Consider the following 9,681-nt stretch of genomic DNA (forward strand, 5'->3'; position numbering starts at 1 on the left):
TGTACTACATACCCTTTATACGTTGTCTCTTTCTCCCACTGAAATGCAAGCTCCACGATGGCAGAGACTCTGTCTTGTCACCACCCTATCATCGGCCCCTACTGCAGTGCCTGATACCTAGCAGGCACTTGAGGAATATTATTTGAAGAAACTGAAAGAGAAAGAAGTTAATATCTCTATAACCCTGCTCAAAAACAAGAGGAAAAACCAGCGACGAGCCAGAAACAGAGAGCAGAGAAGCTGAGAAGCCACAGCAGTGAACCAGGGCCCAAACAAGCAGCCGGACAGGGCAACCGGAAGTAAAAGAGGCATCAAAGAGGAAATGACAACCACCACCCAAGGTAGGAAATAAGGCCAAGTCTCAACAATAATTCTGGAAATGTGGATTACAGCAAGATACCATTTCTCACCCATCTGATTGGAAAACTTAACAGTTTGATATCATGAAGTGTTGGTAAAAATACGGGGAAAATGTTCTCTCACATGCTGCTGGTATGAGTGTAAAGAGGTGCTGTCACTTGGCAGGGCAATTCTGCAGTATCTATAAAACCCCCAAATTCACACACCCTATAATCCAACATTTCCATTTATATTCTAGAGAAACAGTCACACAGCTGGACAATGAGACATATACAAGAATGCTGCCTGAAGCTTGGTTTGTAGTATTAGAAAGATTAGGAACAACTTGGATATCCTCAGCAGAGAAATGGAAAAAAGTTCACTATCTATTAGATAATGGGATAATATGCAACCGTTAAAAGGCACGAGAGAGCGCTGCATGTAACAACATCAATACGTCTCCAAGACACACTTTTAAGTGAAAAAGGCTGTACGCAGCATTATTCACTATATCATTTCTATTCAAAACGTGTACACACAGGGATGACTACATGTCTCACAAGGAATAATGTTTTTGTATGTTGGAGGGCACAAAAGCAAGTAAATTGTCCAAGGGGATCTCATCTTTTTATGTAACACTTTACTATTTCATAGGCAATTTACAAAAAGAACATATACTTTTTAAAGTATATATAAGGAAATTAGCCGAATGAATTGGGATAGGGTTGGTGTTCAGACTGGAACTACCAGCAGAAAACCTGAAATTGTTTGGCATATTTTAAGAACAATTAAGTTTATTTTGTTGGAGCAGTAAGATTGAGTCAAGTAGTGGCAGTAATTGAGACTAGAGAGGCTGCCTGGGGCAAGCTGTGAACAGGCTTGTGTACCAGGCTAAATCTCATGGACTTTATCCAATGATTCCACACCATTCATCCATTTCTCTAGTATAATTTGTAGCTTTGAGAACTATGGGAAATTCTTCAATGACTGGGATTGACCTTACACATTTTTAAAATGTATTTGAAATCATTACATTCCCTTGCAGCCTTGCCAAACAGTCATTGTCTATAAATCCCTTTCACAATATACAGAAGTTGCCCTGCTAAAATCATTATATTTTTTTTTTTTTTTTAATGGAAGGAGAAGTCAATGTAATGGCTAGTCTTTACTGGAAAGAAGAAACTTTATATCACATTTTGAGTGAGTTAGTGCAGGGGGTCAGTGGGCCAGCTGGTGGGGCACCAGCTTGTAACGGGTTCCACAGCCAGGGTATCGCTGGGCCTCGCCCTTATGCAGCCAGAACCAGATGACAGCACTGTTGTCTTCTTCACAGATGCAGCCCACTATCCGCTTAATGGTGACGGAGGGGACTAAATTAGGGTCTTCCTTGGTACCTGAGGCTGCCTTTGGGGCGAGCATATTGTACGGGTCCAGTCCCTTGCGTGCAGCCAGCATGACCTCCCTCTCCAGCCCAGTGGCCTGCTCATCATCAGTAGGAACACCACCTCCAGACGCCATAGAGCGCACCACGGAGACTCCACTGGGACCGCGGGCCCTCAGGGCCTGCGCGGCCAGCGCTCCAGCTCCGCGGAGTAACCTTGAAGCCATCACGCCAGCTACAAACACCAGCACTTCCGGGTACATTCTTTTATTTTTTTTAATTATATTCTTTCAGGCATCATAAAAAACAACAGAGGCTGAGTATGGCACCTGTTAAATCACCCCTGCCCTATTTCTTTGAAATTCCAAGAAAAAAACCAAAAGTTGAAAGACAAGGATGCTTAATTATAAAGATGTTTTCAGCCTGCATAATTAACTGCTTTATGGTGACAGCATTCAGTCCATTAGTCAGCATGTCATTCACCCATCAAACCTGTGTTGAGCTCAACTGTGTTAGGTACTCAGACTACCGTGATGAGCAAGGACAACCCCTACTCTCACGGAATTGACAGATGAGGAAGGGAAAGAAATATTAGATGGATTACTGCAACAGAGAAATATAAAACCGCAACACTAATAAGTTCTACAAAAGAACGGCCCACAGTGGTTTAAGCACATAATGGGGGAATATGACTTAAGAAGGCCATGGAAGGTTTTTCTGGGAAAGGGGAGACTGAGATTTAAAGGAAGAAAAGAAAAAAAAAAAACTAGGAGAAGCAGCAGTGGGTAAGGAAGTTAATTCCTCTTGATAAATGGAACAGCACATGTGAAGGTCCCGTGGCCGGAAAGGTAGAATGCTAATATTTCAATTGACTTTTGAGAACACAATAGCTGGAAAAAAAAAAAACTGTTTCTTGCTTTTTCCTAATTTCTTGACCTGGAGAAAGATGAACAGAATATAAATATATCACATAACAAAACACTTGACCTTGCCCCAAATAATGATTTTTTTTTTTTTTTTTTTTTTTTTTTTTTTTTTTTTTTAGTGGCAAACAAGGTTCTAAATCCATTGCTTAAGAATAAGACTGCAAACCTTAGGCTGCATCTCCTCTAGCCTGAGTTACTTAATGAAGTCCTACAGACAATCAAATCAACAGCCTCTTTGAATGAATAGCTTGTGTATTCATAAACTAAGAAAATTCTGATACCTCATTTGGGAGAAGAAGAAAAAAAAAAAAGAGCCAAAGCATTTTCATAGCTCCACATAGAAGAAACAAGCAATTGATGGCAGAAATTTTAACTTTATGCTATCTTTTGGCATCTATAGAAACTGCCTGTCTACAAGAAGAAAAAGTTTGCTCGAGTTCCCAACAAAAATCTGTCAAAGACCTCGACAATAACTTTCCAGAATGTCTTTAACTGCAACCCACATTAAGAAATTTACTTTGCATTGTGACTTACCACAGATATATAGACACATAAATAAAAGTTTTGTTTCAAATAAACCAAATGCAAAAATATTTTTTTAAAAAAAAGAGCTCATTGGGACCTATTGTCAACTAATCTATGACAAAGGAGACAAGAATATACAATGAAGAAAAGATAGTCTCTTCAACAAGTGGTGCTGGGAAAACTGGACAGCTACATAAGAATGAAATTAGAACACTCTCTAACACCATACACAAAAATAAACTCAAAATGGATTAAAGACCTAAGTGTTAGGCCGGTTACTATAGAACTCTTAGAGGAAAACATAGGCAGAACACTCTCTGACATAAATCGCAGCAGTATCTTTTCTGACCCACCTCCTAGAGTAATGAAAATAAAAACAAAAATAAACAAATGGGACTTAATTAAACTTAAAAGCTTTTGCACAGCAAAGGAAACCAAAAACAAAACAAAAAGACAACCCACAGAATGGGAGAAAATATTTGCAAACGAAGCGACCAACAAGGGATTAGTCCACAAAAAATGCAAAAAACTCATGCAGCTCAATATCAAAAAAACAAACAACCCAATCAAAAAACTAGGCAGAAGATCTAAATAACATTTCTCCAAAGAAGACATACAGATGGCCAAAAAGCACGTGGAAAGATCCTCAACGTCACTATCAGAGAAATGCAAATCAAAACTACAGTGAAGTATCACCTCACATCGGTCAGAAGGGCCATCCCCCAAAAAATCTACAAACAATAAATGCTGGAGAGGATGTGGAGACAAGGGAACCCTCCTGAAATATATGAGAGTAAAATGAAGTAATGTCTGGGATTCATTTTAAAATATCATCGGCCAAAAAAGAGATGAAACTGGTATGGCACAAATCTTGACAACTGTTGGATCTGGGTGATGAACATATGTGGGTTCATTATACTATTCTCTCGACTTTTGTACATGCTTGAACTTTTTCATAATACAAAATTAAGTTCAAATGACAAGAATCTACTCTTACCCTAGCTATGTATAATGCTTTCATATTTTCTGTGTTTTTTTTTAAACTAAATAATAGAAGGTAAAAAGAATGGTGGGGATGAGCCCCTAAGTTGATTTCATGATGCTCTAAAGGTTTGGGATGCATGGTGTGAAGATTTCTAACTACCTGGTCTTTGTTCTGCCCATACAGACTCATTCTAACACAAAAGACACTTTTTGGTCACTTGATGCAAATCAAAAATGAAAAGCCTAATTCTCTTCAATGTTTCCAACTTCCAAAAATGTACTGCTTCCTGACATTTCCATAGTTGTCTATTTAAGTTCAATGTAAATAGCTGCTGCTACTTTGGGAGTGCCTGATAATGTCTATCACAGTACAAGGATATATGTCTCTCTGGTGACATCTAAATGTTGATCTTGTAAATTCTACAGCAACACATAATGTAGTACAAAGATATGCCAAGTAGCATCAAAAACATTTTTTTTTCAAAATCTGGGTTTAATATAAATGGCAAATCAAATTAGAGGAAAACAAATTACAAAATGTATTCAGATGACTTCAGCTAATTAATTCTTTCCATTGATAATATTTTGAACTTGGGACACAGGTTATTAAATGCTTTATTTCTGTTGTTAGTTACAATTGCTAACTTACAAAGCACATTGATTGTACATACTGCTAAATTTTTTCAAGACAAGTTCTATCTTTGTATTAAGTGGGCGTTTCCAGCATTAAATAATCTATACCCACTGTTTTTATTGTGCTGAGACATGGATTAAAAAACCCCACGATCCAACAGATACGTATATCACACCTCAGCCTTCCTTTTGCTCACCTGGGGGAAATTATCCATCAGGTATAAAATGCCACTCTGACTTAGTGAATTTGGCTGGCTAACTAACATTTATAACACTGCTTCCTCCACCAGCTTCTTAACTGCAACTTGATTTTATTCAGATGTCAACTTTTACCAAGCCTCAAGCACTTCAGGGAAGCTGCCCCACCCCTACTTGGTAGTTCCAGGTGATGTACTCCATTTTTTTTTTTTTTTTTTTTTTCCCTCAGTTTTGATCCTGGGACAGAGATGAACAATCCAGTTCAAACTGCATTTGTATTTCTTTTTTTTTTTTTTTTTTTGTACTCATGTAGTTTATTTTTATTTTATTTTTTTTAACATCTTTATTGGAGTATAATTGCTTTACAATGGTATGTTAGTTTCAGCTTCACAACAAAATGAATCAGTTATATATATACATATGTTCCCATATCTCTTCCCGCTTGCGTCTCCCTCCCTCCCACCCTCCCTATCCCACCCCTCCAGGCGGTCACAAAGCACCGAGCTGATCTCCCTGTGCTATGCGGCTGCTTCCCACTAGCTATCTACCTTACGTTTGGTAGTGTATATATGTCCATGCCTCTTTATCGCTTTGTCACCGTTTACCCTTCCCCCTCCCCATAGCCTCAAGTCCATTCTCTAGTAAGTCTGTGTCTTTATTCCTGTTTCACCCCTAGGTTTTTCATGACATTTTTTTTTCTTAGATTCCATATATATGTGTTAGCATACGGTATTTGTCTCTCTCTTTCTGACTTTCTTCACTCTGTATGACAGACTCTAGGTCTATCCACCTCATTACAAATAGCTCAATTTCGTCTCTTTTTATGGCTGAGTAGATGAACTCCATTTTACCTAAACCAGTCATGCTAATGGCCAATGACTCCCCGCCATTGATTAGTTTAGGAATGAACATGTGATAAAATTCTGGGCAATGAAGTAGGAGAGTAAGCCAGTCAGGAGGGCTTCCTGCTCCTAAGAGACAGAAGATTGTTCATCTGGACACTGTTCGAGCTGCACAGGAGGCTGGGACCCGGCAGCATCTTTCTACCACCCTCAAGGAAAGCTTCACATAGAGGAGGACCAATCTAAGACAATCCCACAGAAACAGACCTGAGGCTCCTACTTCCCAGTTTCTGACAACGTGAAATGATCCATTTCCTTATCATTTAAGCCACTGGCACGTTACTTACAGCGAAGTGCTCTTAAATGATACATTACCTTTTCAAAGTTTTAGACAAAACTTCCTATTATTGACGAAGTAATCTGTGAGCTTAAACTAAGAGTGGATCTGTGTGACTCCAAAACAGCTGGTCATTTCAGCTCGAAAAACCTGAAGTAAGTGTATGAGTTGATGTGGGATCAGAGAAAAACACTAATGGTATAAGTCTCTGAGAAGTTTAGGGGTACTCTAGCCAACTGGGTGAGGCTGAATGAAGAGCAGAAACGGTCGACCAAAAAATGATGCCTAAGTTAACTCGATTAGAAAAAAGAGGTAAAAACTCTCATACATCTGAATTTCACACGTCATCAACCCCAAAACGTTTGGAGGCATGACTATAAGGTGTCAGCTGCTACTGAGAAAGATCTCAGCATTCTGGCTAATTACAAGACAAGCTGTACGCTTAAAAAGATGTCCAAATGGCTAAAGTTCTGAACACAAACACAAGATGGGCTAACCTATTTCATTACATGGTACTGCACAGTGTATAGAAGCGGGTGATTTCTGAGGTTAAGTATCAGCAGAGGGAGAGATGCAGATCTAATCTAAGGCTCGCAGAGAAAGAGGGGAAAAAGAGAAGACTAAATTTTGACAGATCTTTTTGTGGGAAAGGGGACACTAGGCCACCCTCATTCTGCAATTGATGATAGATTACTTGGGCAAGGAACGGGCAGAATTGCTGTATCACTCTCTCTTCACCAAGGAGTGTATAATCACTCCTTCTGTTTGTAGTTTTTAGAAAGGCATAGCCTGGTACAGGAAAAGGGAGGTAGGACTTGGTTTTCTTTAAGTTCAGGAGGGTAATGTGAAGATAGTTGTTTTGACTCTAAAAACATTTTGAGCTCCTTGAAAGAAAGGAATGATGTAATTTTTAAATGAGAAGAATTATGTATTTTATGTAAAGGAGTTATATGCTTGGCGAATGCTATTTAAAGCAAAATGATCACAGCATATGTTTGTTTTCTGTTATTTGAGAAGTGACATTCTATGTTAGAACATCGCCTAGCACGTAGTAGGCATGCAGATACTGGTTGAAGAATATTTGTTGACTAATTACTACAAAAAGTTGAAAAGGATGAACATTGATTCAGCTAAACAAAGGGAAAAAAGCTTTTTTAACTTCTATAACTTTTAAGTAACTTTAAAAAAATTTTTTTTACATGATGTGCCTTCAGAGTAAATTATTTTTATTATTACCTTTGGGATTTTTTTTAAGCTGATATTTTTTTAAACTAGCAAGTATATATATATTTGTGTGTGTGTGGAGAGCTTTTATTTTTTAATTTTTTAAAATAAATTTATTTATTTATTTTTGGCTGTGTTGGGTCTTCCTTGCTGTGTGCCGGCTTTCTCTAGTTGTGGCGAGTGGGGGCTACTCTTCATTGCAGCGCGCAGGCTTCTCATTGCAGTGGCTTCTCTCGTTTTGGAGCATGGGCTCTAGGCGCGCGGGCTCAGTAGTTGTGGCTCACAGGCTCTAGAGCACAGGCTCAGTAGTTGTGGCGCACGGGCTTAGTTGCTCCGTGGCATGTGGGAACTTGCCGGACCAGGGATCGAACCCATGTCCCCTGCATTGGCAGGCAGATTCTCAAGCACTGCGCCACTAGGGAAGCCCCAGCAAATATATTTTTAAACAGTTTCTGAAACTAAATAAAGCTTGATGATTAGGTGTAAATTGAGATGTGAGTGGCAATTCTATTTAAACTCTTTAAAATCCATTCTACACTTGTTAGTATTCTTAATACAAGATTTGAATTTTAGTAGAATTTGAATGGAGATAATGTGTAGGCATATCTGCCTGAGACGGAAGCTTCCATGGATTTCAAATATGTTTCTTTACTATTTTTTAAAATTCCATAAAGTAAGTCTAATAATTCAACAGGGATTTTCATTAATAGGGATAGGACATTATAAACCACATTTGAAAAGTATACAAAGTACATTTAATTCTAATCTGACCCACACATGTACAATTTCTTAGAAGCTTATCAAATCCAAGCCTTTGAAAATGCATACACTGTAACAGATTTTTCAAAAACATGATGGAAAATATATACCACCCAGCTAAACACTCTCTTGATTTAGAATCGAGGCCTATATGTTTCTATTTCCATAGTGACTATTGCTGTGGAATCGACATGTTTTAATTTAGATTTGAGATTATAAACATCGTTTGGAGACAGAATTTATTTTCTCTCCTACAACTTCTGAAAATTGATCAGTCTAAGTGCTACAGAACAGAAGCAAATTCCGAAGCAGGATTTAGAAATTATTTGGCTTAAGGGGCATTTCTGATTAACGAAAGATGAGTTTTTATGAAAATTCATGGCTTTTTAACCCTTAAATTTTTTTCATGAATTTTCATACACTAACGAATAAAATACACTAAAGAAATACGCTCTGTAAAATAAAGCTAAAGAAGGGATTTCCAGCCAGGCCTCCGTGAGAAGCATTTAAACTGTGCTAACATGTAATTAAAAAAAAAAAAAAATCAAGGTCATAAGTAAGGATTCTGCAAATATTTTTGCCTAAATTTCTTAAGAAGTTAAAATGAGACTATTCTTCATTGGTCATCTGAGAAGAGTAGTTAGAATGTGACACACTTAGGTCAAATAGAAGTTAGCAATCCAAATCACTAATGAAAAGAGGAGAACGAATCATATTCTTTTATTATTTTTTCACTGAGCTTTTTTTGGAACCCCTACTCTTCCTGTGCTCAAGAAGCTTGTAAATGAGGGTGGGCAGGGTGAGGAAAGCGGTGCATGAAGCAGAGGTTGCCAAGTGCTATGTTGATGAGCAGCTCAAGATGCTGGCGGAGAAGAACGAACGAACCCAAGGACAAAAGTGAACCCAGGGAGAGAAGAACACTGACAGCAAAGCATCCTAAGTGCTCTGCAAAAGGAAACATTTTATACCCTAAAAGGAAGGTCTACTTCTTAAAACAAACAAAAACAAAATACTCAGACAGCGTCACTTCATATGGTCCATATGGTCCATACAGCCCAGCTGGTACAGAAGGAGGCACCAACCCACGCCTTGTGACCTGCAGCGACTAGAAAGCCATACTAATTAAGGTCACCCCTGAGCCGCAGCTTTCAGCTTTGGATAAATAAGGTTGGAAAACGCTTAATGAATCCACCCTCTTCCACTCCTTCTGATGGCTTTTTTGTTCTCTCTGATGAGTAGAGCTAAACCAAAAGTTTATACACCTCAATTCATTGCTAGAACTGCCCCACCCTTAGAGCCAGTTCCTCAGCCCAGAGATAGTCTGTAAAGAAAAGAAACTGTGAGTCTGCAGAAAGGAAGCCAGGAGAGATGTCGGGGGGAGGAGAAAAATGGCAAGTAAAGACATCGTTTTGTTTCATTAATGATTAGCCGGACTCACAGAAGGCTAAGGCTTTGCAGTATTATTTCTCTGAAAGTCTTTGACGTGTCTGCTGAAGATCTGTAGTTTATCCAAATGTGTCTGGTACACTCTTT

The 9,681-nt window shown here is 38.5% G+C and overlaps 1 pseudogene; it reads right to left on the minus strand.

Moving 5' to 3' along the window:
* Positions 1-1,520: 1,520 nt before the first annotated feature.
* Positions 1,521-1,973, minus strand: LOC101336925 (cytochrome c oxidase subunit 5B, mitochondrial pseudogene; annotated as a pseudogene).
* Positions 1,974-9,681: the final 7,708 nt, after the last annotated feature.

The sequence above is a fragment of the Tursiops truncatus genome, chromosome 10, assembly GCF_011762595.2.
Source record: "Tursiops truncatus isolate mTurTru1 chromosome 10, mTurTru1.mat.Y, whole genome shotgun sequence".
Lineage (NCBI taxonomy): Eukaryota > Metazoa > Chordata > Mammalia > Artiodactyla > Delphinidae > Tursiops > Tursiops truncatus.